This window comes from Oryctolagus cuniculus, chromosome X (genome assembly GCF_051225735.1).
Source record: "Oryctolagus cuniculus isolate XC-2025 breed Fujian yellow rabbit chromosome X, ASM5122573v1, whole genome shotgun sequence".
Taxonomy (NCBI): Eukaryota; Metazoa; Chordata; class Mammalia; order Lagomorpha; family Leporidae; genus Oryctolagus; species Oryctolagus cuniculus.
The window spans coordinates 83,944,320-83,951,888 of NC_142888.1; the positions used below are offsets into that span (position 1 = coordinate 83,944,320).

At 45.0% G+C, this 7,569-nt stretch overlaps 1 pseudogene; it reads right to left on the minus strand.

The window, feature by feature from the left end:
* Nucleotides 1-3,567: 3,567 nt before the first annotated feature.
* LOC149119689 (calcium uniporter regulatory subunit MCUb, mitochondrial pseudogene) lies at nt 3,568-5,215 on the minus strand (annotated as a pseudogene).
* Nucleotides 5,216-7,569: the final 2,354 nt, after the last annotated feature.

Below are 7,569 nucleotides of genomic sequence, written 5' to 3' on the forward strand. Positions count from 1 at the left end.
CCCGAAAGAAGCACCTGGCTCCTGGCTTCGGTTCAGGCCAGCTTCTGCCTTGCAGTCATTTGGGGAGTGAACCAGCGGTTGAAAAACCTTTCTCCCTGTGTCTCCCTCTCTCTGTAACTCTACCTCTCAAATAAATAAATAAAATCTTTAAAAAAAATTACAAAGGAAAGTGCCAATAAATTTTGAAAATAATTCAACACACAAATATAATTTTTTAATCAGAAAATTAGACTTTCTGTAACTTAACAAAAAGTCTCTACCAGAAACCCACATAAAGTATCAGACTTAACTGTTTATCATTCAAATTCTCCCCTCTCATATCAGAAACAAGGGAGTAGACATTTAGTCTAGCAGTTAAGATGCCAGCATCTCACATCTAAGTGGGTTTGATCTCTGCTTCCATTCCCTGACTCCAGCTTCCTGGTAATGCAGATGCCGGCAGTCCGCAGGGCTGATTCAAGTAACGGATTCCTGACACCAACTTGGGAGACCTGAATTGCATTTCTGTCTCCCAACTCCAGCTCTTCAGCTTCATCCCTGGCCCATGCATTTGGAGAGTGAACCAGCATACGGAAGTAGGTTTCTCTCTCTCTCTCTCTCTCTCTCTCTCTCTCTCTCTCTCTCCCCCAACATGTGTGTGTGTATGTGTGTATGCGTGTGTGTCTCCTTCTCTCTCTGTAACACTGATTTTCAAATAAAATAAATAAACCTTTTTTTTAAAAAAAAGAGGGAAAAATCAACATCATAATTTAAAAACACAGGCAAAAGACAAGCAGATTTTTAAAGTGATGTACAGCATTTGAAGATATTAAAAAGATGTTCAGCAGTGGGTACTGTGATGCAGTGGATTAAGTTGCCCCTCATGGCACCTGCAGCCCATTCTGGGGTTGCCAGTTCAAGTCCAAGCTGCTCTGCTTCTGATCCAGCTTCCAGCTAATGTATCTTGTGAGGCAAGTGGATGAGAGCTCAAGTACTTTGGCTCCCATCACTCATATGGTGAGTGTTCTCTGGCTCTTGCTTTCAGCCTGGCCCAACCTTGACTGTTACAGGCATCTAACGAATGAACCAGCAGTTGGAAGATCTCTCCATCTCTGCTCTGTCTCTCTCATCCTTTCAAGTAAATGAAAATTAACTTAAAAAATTTCAAAAAGAGGTTTAACTTCACTCAATAAAACAAATGCAAATTTGAAATAATCCAAAACATTACTTTCAATCTATCAGATTGGCAAAAGATCAAAGACATTTATAAAACACTGTTGAAGAAACTATGCATAAAAGTCAGTCTCGTATATTGCTGAATTGAATGTGAGCTCGTATAATTCCTGTGGCATTGGGGAGGGATATGGCATTATGGAAGCCAATTCTATATGCTTTTTTTTTTTTGACAGGCAGAGTGGACAGTGAGAGAGAGAGAGAGAGACAGAGAGAAAGGTCTTCCTTTGCCGTTGGTTCACCCTCCAATGGCCCCCGGCCGGCGCGCTGCGGCTGGCGCACCGCGCTGATCCGATGGCAGGAGCCAGGTACTTCTCTTGGTCTCCCATGCGGGTGCAGGGCCCAAGGACTTGGGCTATCCTCCACTGCACTCCCGGGCCACAGCAGAGGGCTGGCCTGGAAGAGGGGCAACTGGGACAGAATCCGACGCCCCGACTGGGACTAGAACCCGGTGTGCCGGCGCCGCAAGGCGGAGGATTAGCCTAGTGAGCCGTGGCACCAGGCCTCTATATGCTTTTGATGCAGTAATTCTACCTCTAAGAATTTATTCAGGGGCCGGCGCTGTGGTACAGTGGGTTAAAGCCTCAGTCTGCAGTGCCGGCATCCCATATGGGCGCCGGTTCAAGTTCCAGCTGCTCCACTTCCGATCCAGCTCTTTGCTATGGCCTGGGAAAGCAGTAGAAGATGGCCCAAAGTCGTGGGGCCCCTGCAACCACATAGGAGACCAGGAAGAAGCTTCAGGTTCCTGGCTTCGGATTGGCTCAGCTCCAGCCATTGCAGTCATTTGGGGACTGAACAAGCAGATGGAAGACCTCTCTCTCTCTCCTCTCTCTCTACCTCTCTGTAACTCTGCCTTGTCTAATAAATAGACAAGGCAGAGTTTAAATTTTAACTGAAAAGTGATCCCTGTTAGGAATTTGGAAAACATTATGTTGAGTGAAATAAGCCAATCCCAAAGGGACAAATACCACTTGTTCTCCTTGATAGGTGACAACTAACTGAGCACCAAAAAGGAAACCTGTTAAAGTGAAATGAACACTATGAGAAACGGTGACTTGATCAGCCCTTACCCTGACTGTTGATGAGCAGCTTAATATGTTATCCCTCTTAGTATTTTTTTTGTTTGTTCTACTTAATACTTTTGGTTGAATACTGTAATCAATACACAATTCTTCTTAAGTGCTGAAACTTAACTGAAAAGTTAATATTCATTAAATAAAAGTTAAAAAAAACTCTGCCTGTCTAATAAATAAATAAATCTTTTTTAAAAATTTACTTGGAGTCTACTCTTCCAAAAATATCCCCTAAAATGAAATTTTAAATTAGGACATTATTTTTAAATTGTAAAATATAAGAAACATATAAGGGCCTGTACAAGGGAAATTGAACACACCAGTATTATAATTAAGATTCACAAGCTGGCGCCACGGCTCACTAGGCTAATCCTCTGCTTTGCGGCGCCGGCACACCGGGTTCTAGTCCCGGTCGGGTGTCGGATTCTGTCCCGGTTGTCCCTCTTCCAGTCCAGCTCTCTGCTGTGGCCAGGGAGGGCAGTGGAGGATGGCCGAAGTGCTTGGGCCCTGCACCCCATGGGAGACCAGGAGAAGCACCTGGCTTCTGCCTTTGGATCAGCGCGGTGTGCCGGCCGCAGCACGCCTGCCGTGGTGGCCATTGGAGGGTGAACCAACGGAAAAAGGAAGACCTTTCTGTCTCTCTCTCTCTCTCACTGTCCACTCTGCCTGTCAAAAAAAAAAAAAAGACTCACAGTAGAGTATTATGTAATTGTTAAAAACAAAAAAGTGATCAGGATCTCCAAAAACAGTGATATGAATTCCAGGATAAATTAACTGCTTTTAAAAATGCAGAGTGAAAGATCCTGAAAGTTCAGAAACAATCAAGCAGGATAAATGCCAAAACTATACCTATCCATATCATTTTCACCAACAAAATCAAAGATAAAGAAAAACATACTGGGGGGAGGGCAGAGCTGTGGCAGGTTAATCTTTTGCCTGTGGCTCCCGCATCCCATCTGGGCACTGGTTCGAATCCCAGCTTCTCCTCTTCCAATCTAGCTCTCTGCTATGGACTGAGAAAGCAGTAGAAGATGGCCCAAGTCCTTGGGCCCCTGCACCCGCGTGGGAAACCCAGAAGAGGATCCTGGCTCCTGGCTTCAGATCGCCGAGCTCCTGCTCTGCGGCTATTTGGGAAGTGAACCAGCAGATGGAAGACCTCTCTCTCTCTGTCTCTCCCTCTCACTGTCTGTAACTCTACCTTTCAAATAAATAAATAAAATCTTAAAAAGAAAAGAAAAGAAAAGAAAAGAATAGAAAAAAACACTGAGACCAGCACTGTGGCTCAGCAGGTTAAAGCTCCAGCCTGCAGTGCCAGCATCCCCTATGGCTGCTAGTTCATGTCCTGGCTGCTCCTCTTCCGTTCCAGCTCTCTGCTGTGGCCTGGGAAAGCAGTAGAAGATGCCCAAGTCCTTGGGCCCCTGCACTCGCGTGGGAGACCTGGAAGAAGCTTCTGGCTCCTGGCTTCGGATCAGCTCAACTCTGGCCGTTGCTGTCATCTGAGGAGTGAGCCAGAATGGAAGACCTCTCTCTCTGGCTCTACCTCTCTCTGTAACTCTGTCTTTCAAATAAATAAAATAATTCTTTTCTTTTTAAAAAAAATACTGAAAAAAAAGAAAGAAAATATACCTTCCTTAAAGCCTCAGAGTGTAGATAAGAATTACATCTGACTTTTCCTCAGGTGCAATTCTACAAAATTTGGATTAATTTTATAGCTTAATAGTGTTCTATAGTGTATTGTATTGTCTGCCGGATTTTCTACATCCATTCATCAGTTGATAGATATGTAGATTGTTTGTAATTCTTGGCTATTGTGAATAGTACTGCATTAAACATGGCAGTGTGGAAGTCTTTGATGAACTGATTTCAATTTCTTTTGCATATTAAAGATTTCTTTAAAAAGTACATGGCAGGGGCCAGCGCTGTGGCTCACTAGGTTAATCCTCTGCCTGTGGCGCTGGCATCCCATATGGGCGCCGGGTTCTAGTCCCGGTTACTCCTCTTCCAGCCCAGCTCTCTGCTGTGGCCCGGGAGGGCAGTGGAGGATGACCCAAGTGCTTGGGCGCCTGCACCTGCGTGGGAGACCAGGAAGAAGCTCCTGGCTCCTGACTTTGGATCAGCGCAGCACGTAGGCCATAGCAGCCATTTAGGGGGTGAACCAACGCGGAAGGAAGACCTTTCTCTCTGTCTCTCTCATTGTCTGTCAAAAAAAAAAAAAAATAGTACATGGCGGGGACAGCGCTGTGGTGCAGTGGATAAAGCCTCCACCTGCAGTGCCAGTATCCTATATGGGTGCCAGTTCGAGTCCCGGCTGCTCCACTTCTGATCCAGCTCTCTGCTGCGGCCTGGGAAAGCAGCAGAAGACAGCCTAAGTGCTAACCCGGCCCACAGGAGCCCACTGGTTTTGGCTTATAAACAAGCTTGGATTCTAGTTTTCACCTGTCAAAGGGGCTGCAGCTGTTTCTCCAGGTGGTCGATTTTCTCCAGTAAATGGTGTTCTCCTTTTTTCTGAAACTCTTCCAAGTGCAAAACTGGGAACAGCCTGTGAACCAAGGATTTCACGTGTTCCATCTCAGTGGTGTGTTCACTACTTAGATGTTCTTTCTTGGGGCACTGCACATCATATGCTATGTTATTAATGACAACTTTAAAATGTTTCATTAGCAAGATCTCCAGCAAAGTGACAGCTGGAATGAACCCACTGTTGACAATCGTGGTTTGACTACAACTTGACAGCGCTCTTTTCTGGATGGCAAAGTAAGTGTTATCAAAGGAAGGCGATGTCTATAATTAATTGTTATTTCATCGGGTGGCGCCACTGACCTATATAGGTGTCACTGGTAGTCTTTCAGATTCACCCATAAAATCTCCGACGTGCGCGGCCTCGGCAGCAGCAGCAGGCACCGAAGCCAGAGGAGGCTCCTCGCGAGCATCATCGCCAGGGCTCCCGCAGCGTCAGTGGCGCACAAAATGAAATCTTTTTAAAAATGTATTTTTTGCCTTTTAGTCCATCCTGTAGTTTTTTCTTCGTAGTCAGACATGGCATAATAGGCAGAAGGGACTGCTATAAATAGGCCTTTAGTAATGTGGTGGCAAAGGGTCAGGGATGGAGACATGTTCTATAGTCCGATGCCCGCATTTCCGTCTGTTAGTGACATCTCCGGATATTCTCAGTCCTTTCCCCGTTCTGGCAGAACAAAGAGGGCTGAATTGAGTATTTATTTCCCTTCCTCCAGGTCGGTTAGGCTCCCGTGAAACAGTTTCTTCTGAAGGCAGCCTTTATGAAGAACAGAAAGCTCTGGTAGATTTCAAAAAGGTTCTCCGCTGCGCGCACACACCCCCCCACCCCCCCACCCCCGCCTCCGTGCCTCCCCGCCACCGCGCGTGCGCTGCAAGCACAAAGGAGATTTTTCTCTAACATTCTAATATTGATTCTGCCAACCTGGTAGAAATCCAGGAGGTAAAACTAACAAAAATGAAGGAAATGTCTCCAGTGACTGGGTCCCCCCTAATTTTTTTTTAATCTCCCAGATTTGTGTACACTTAGCCTCCAACAATTGCTTATAAAGCAGGTTTCCCTACCTGAAGACTTGTTCCTGTGGAGACTTGTACCTGTGGGTTTCCGTTCCAGCAAGCTGGGATAGTCTGCATTTGTCTCTTGGTGTTTGGGGTAGTAGTTTGCCCTGTATTCTCACCTTATGATAGGAGTTACTGAGTTTTTAGTTTGTTCAGTATTTTTCTTAATTTTAGGATAGGATTGAGACTACCAGTTTCGTCTATACTGAATCACAAACTAGACGTCCATAATATTTCTGGAGAGTTGTCCATTCAATGCATATTTATTGAGTACCTAGTTTGTGCTTGGAGATAGAGCAGGAACCAGACACATTTATTGCTTTGGGATTGGGAGGTGCTTATCATCAAGTAATTTCTGTGCTTCTTGTATTGCTTGACATTTTCGCAATGAGGATATATTGATGTGGTATTTTTTGTAACAAAAACATTATATTTAATTAAAGAAAAAGACTGTTCAGAAAACAATGAAGTCGAGGTCTTGTAAGAGAAGGAGAATTGGGGGTGGGGACGAGTCTAGGTGTTAGGTGCTTTGAGGATGAGATCAGGAATGCCAACTTCATTGGAACACAAGGGACTCCAGCATTCCAAGAAAGGCTGTGGTCTCTGTGCTAAAGTAAATTTAAAAGGAGGAAGAAGGTCCTGGGGCACATGCTCAAAGGGTTTCCACACAATGTTTCAAAAAGTTGTAGGAATTATCCAGGCCTGAGGGGGTAGGGAGAAAGGAGTGCATGGGAAAAAGCTATAAGCACAAGATGAAAGGCATGGAGCTACAAGTACTCTGGTGAGGCGGCCTATACAAGAGGAACTAGTTTTAAAAAGTAATAAAGTAAGGCTGAACAAGGAATGTATCAGTTAGGGTTCTTGGTTGCAAGCAACAAAATCCACGCTAGCTATATAAAGCCATAACAGCACTTGTTTATATACCTCAGGTGGACGAAATAGCTTATGGCCATGCTTCTAAGTGCAATACCCGAACTACGCCAGAAAACAGGCCTGAAGAGCAGGAGATTAGAGTGTCTGGCTCTGCCAACCACTAGGTTTCAGGAACTTGACTGGATTAGACTGTAACTGCATGTCTCTGCTGCTGCTCCTGAAAATTGGACGCCTCTGCTACACTTGTGTGAGAAAAATGAAAAATCCCAAGTCATTTTCCCCATGTTTCTCCCTTGCAAGTCAATGTGTCACATAACTGCCTGTTTGCTTCCTAGCTGCAAGTGATGCTAGAAATTTGAGTTCTGACTTCTATAGGTGAAGGGTGAGCCTAATATCAGGAGAATTTTTCTAAATATAGAAAATATATTCAGAATATGATGAAATATCAGTGACCACTGCAAGAATCAGACTGTGAAACTCCTTGCATATCTCTGCAAACAAACAAAGAAAAAAGGAGTTGGGACCGGCATTGTGGTGTAGAAGGTTAAGCCTTTGCCTGCAGTGCCAGCATCCCATTTGGGCGCCTGTTTAAGTCCCGGCTGCTCCACTTCTGATCCAGCTCTCTGCTATGGCCTGGGAAAGCAGCAGAAGTTAGCCCAAGTTTTTGAGCCCCTGCACCCATGTGGGAAATCTGAAAGAAGCTCCTGGCTCCTGGCTTCAGCCTGGCCCAGCCTCAGCTGCTGCAGCCATTTGGGTAGTGAACCAACAGATGGAATCTCTCTCTCTCTCTCTCTCACACACACACACACACACATCTATCTCTATCTCTGCCTTTAAA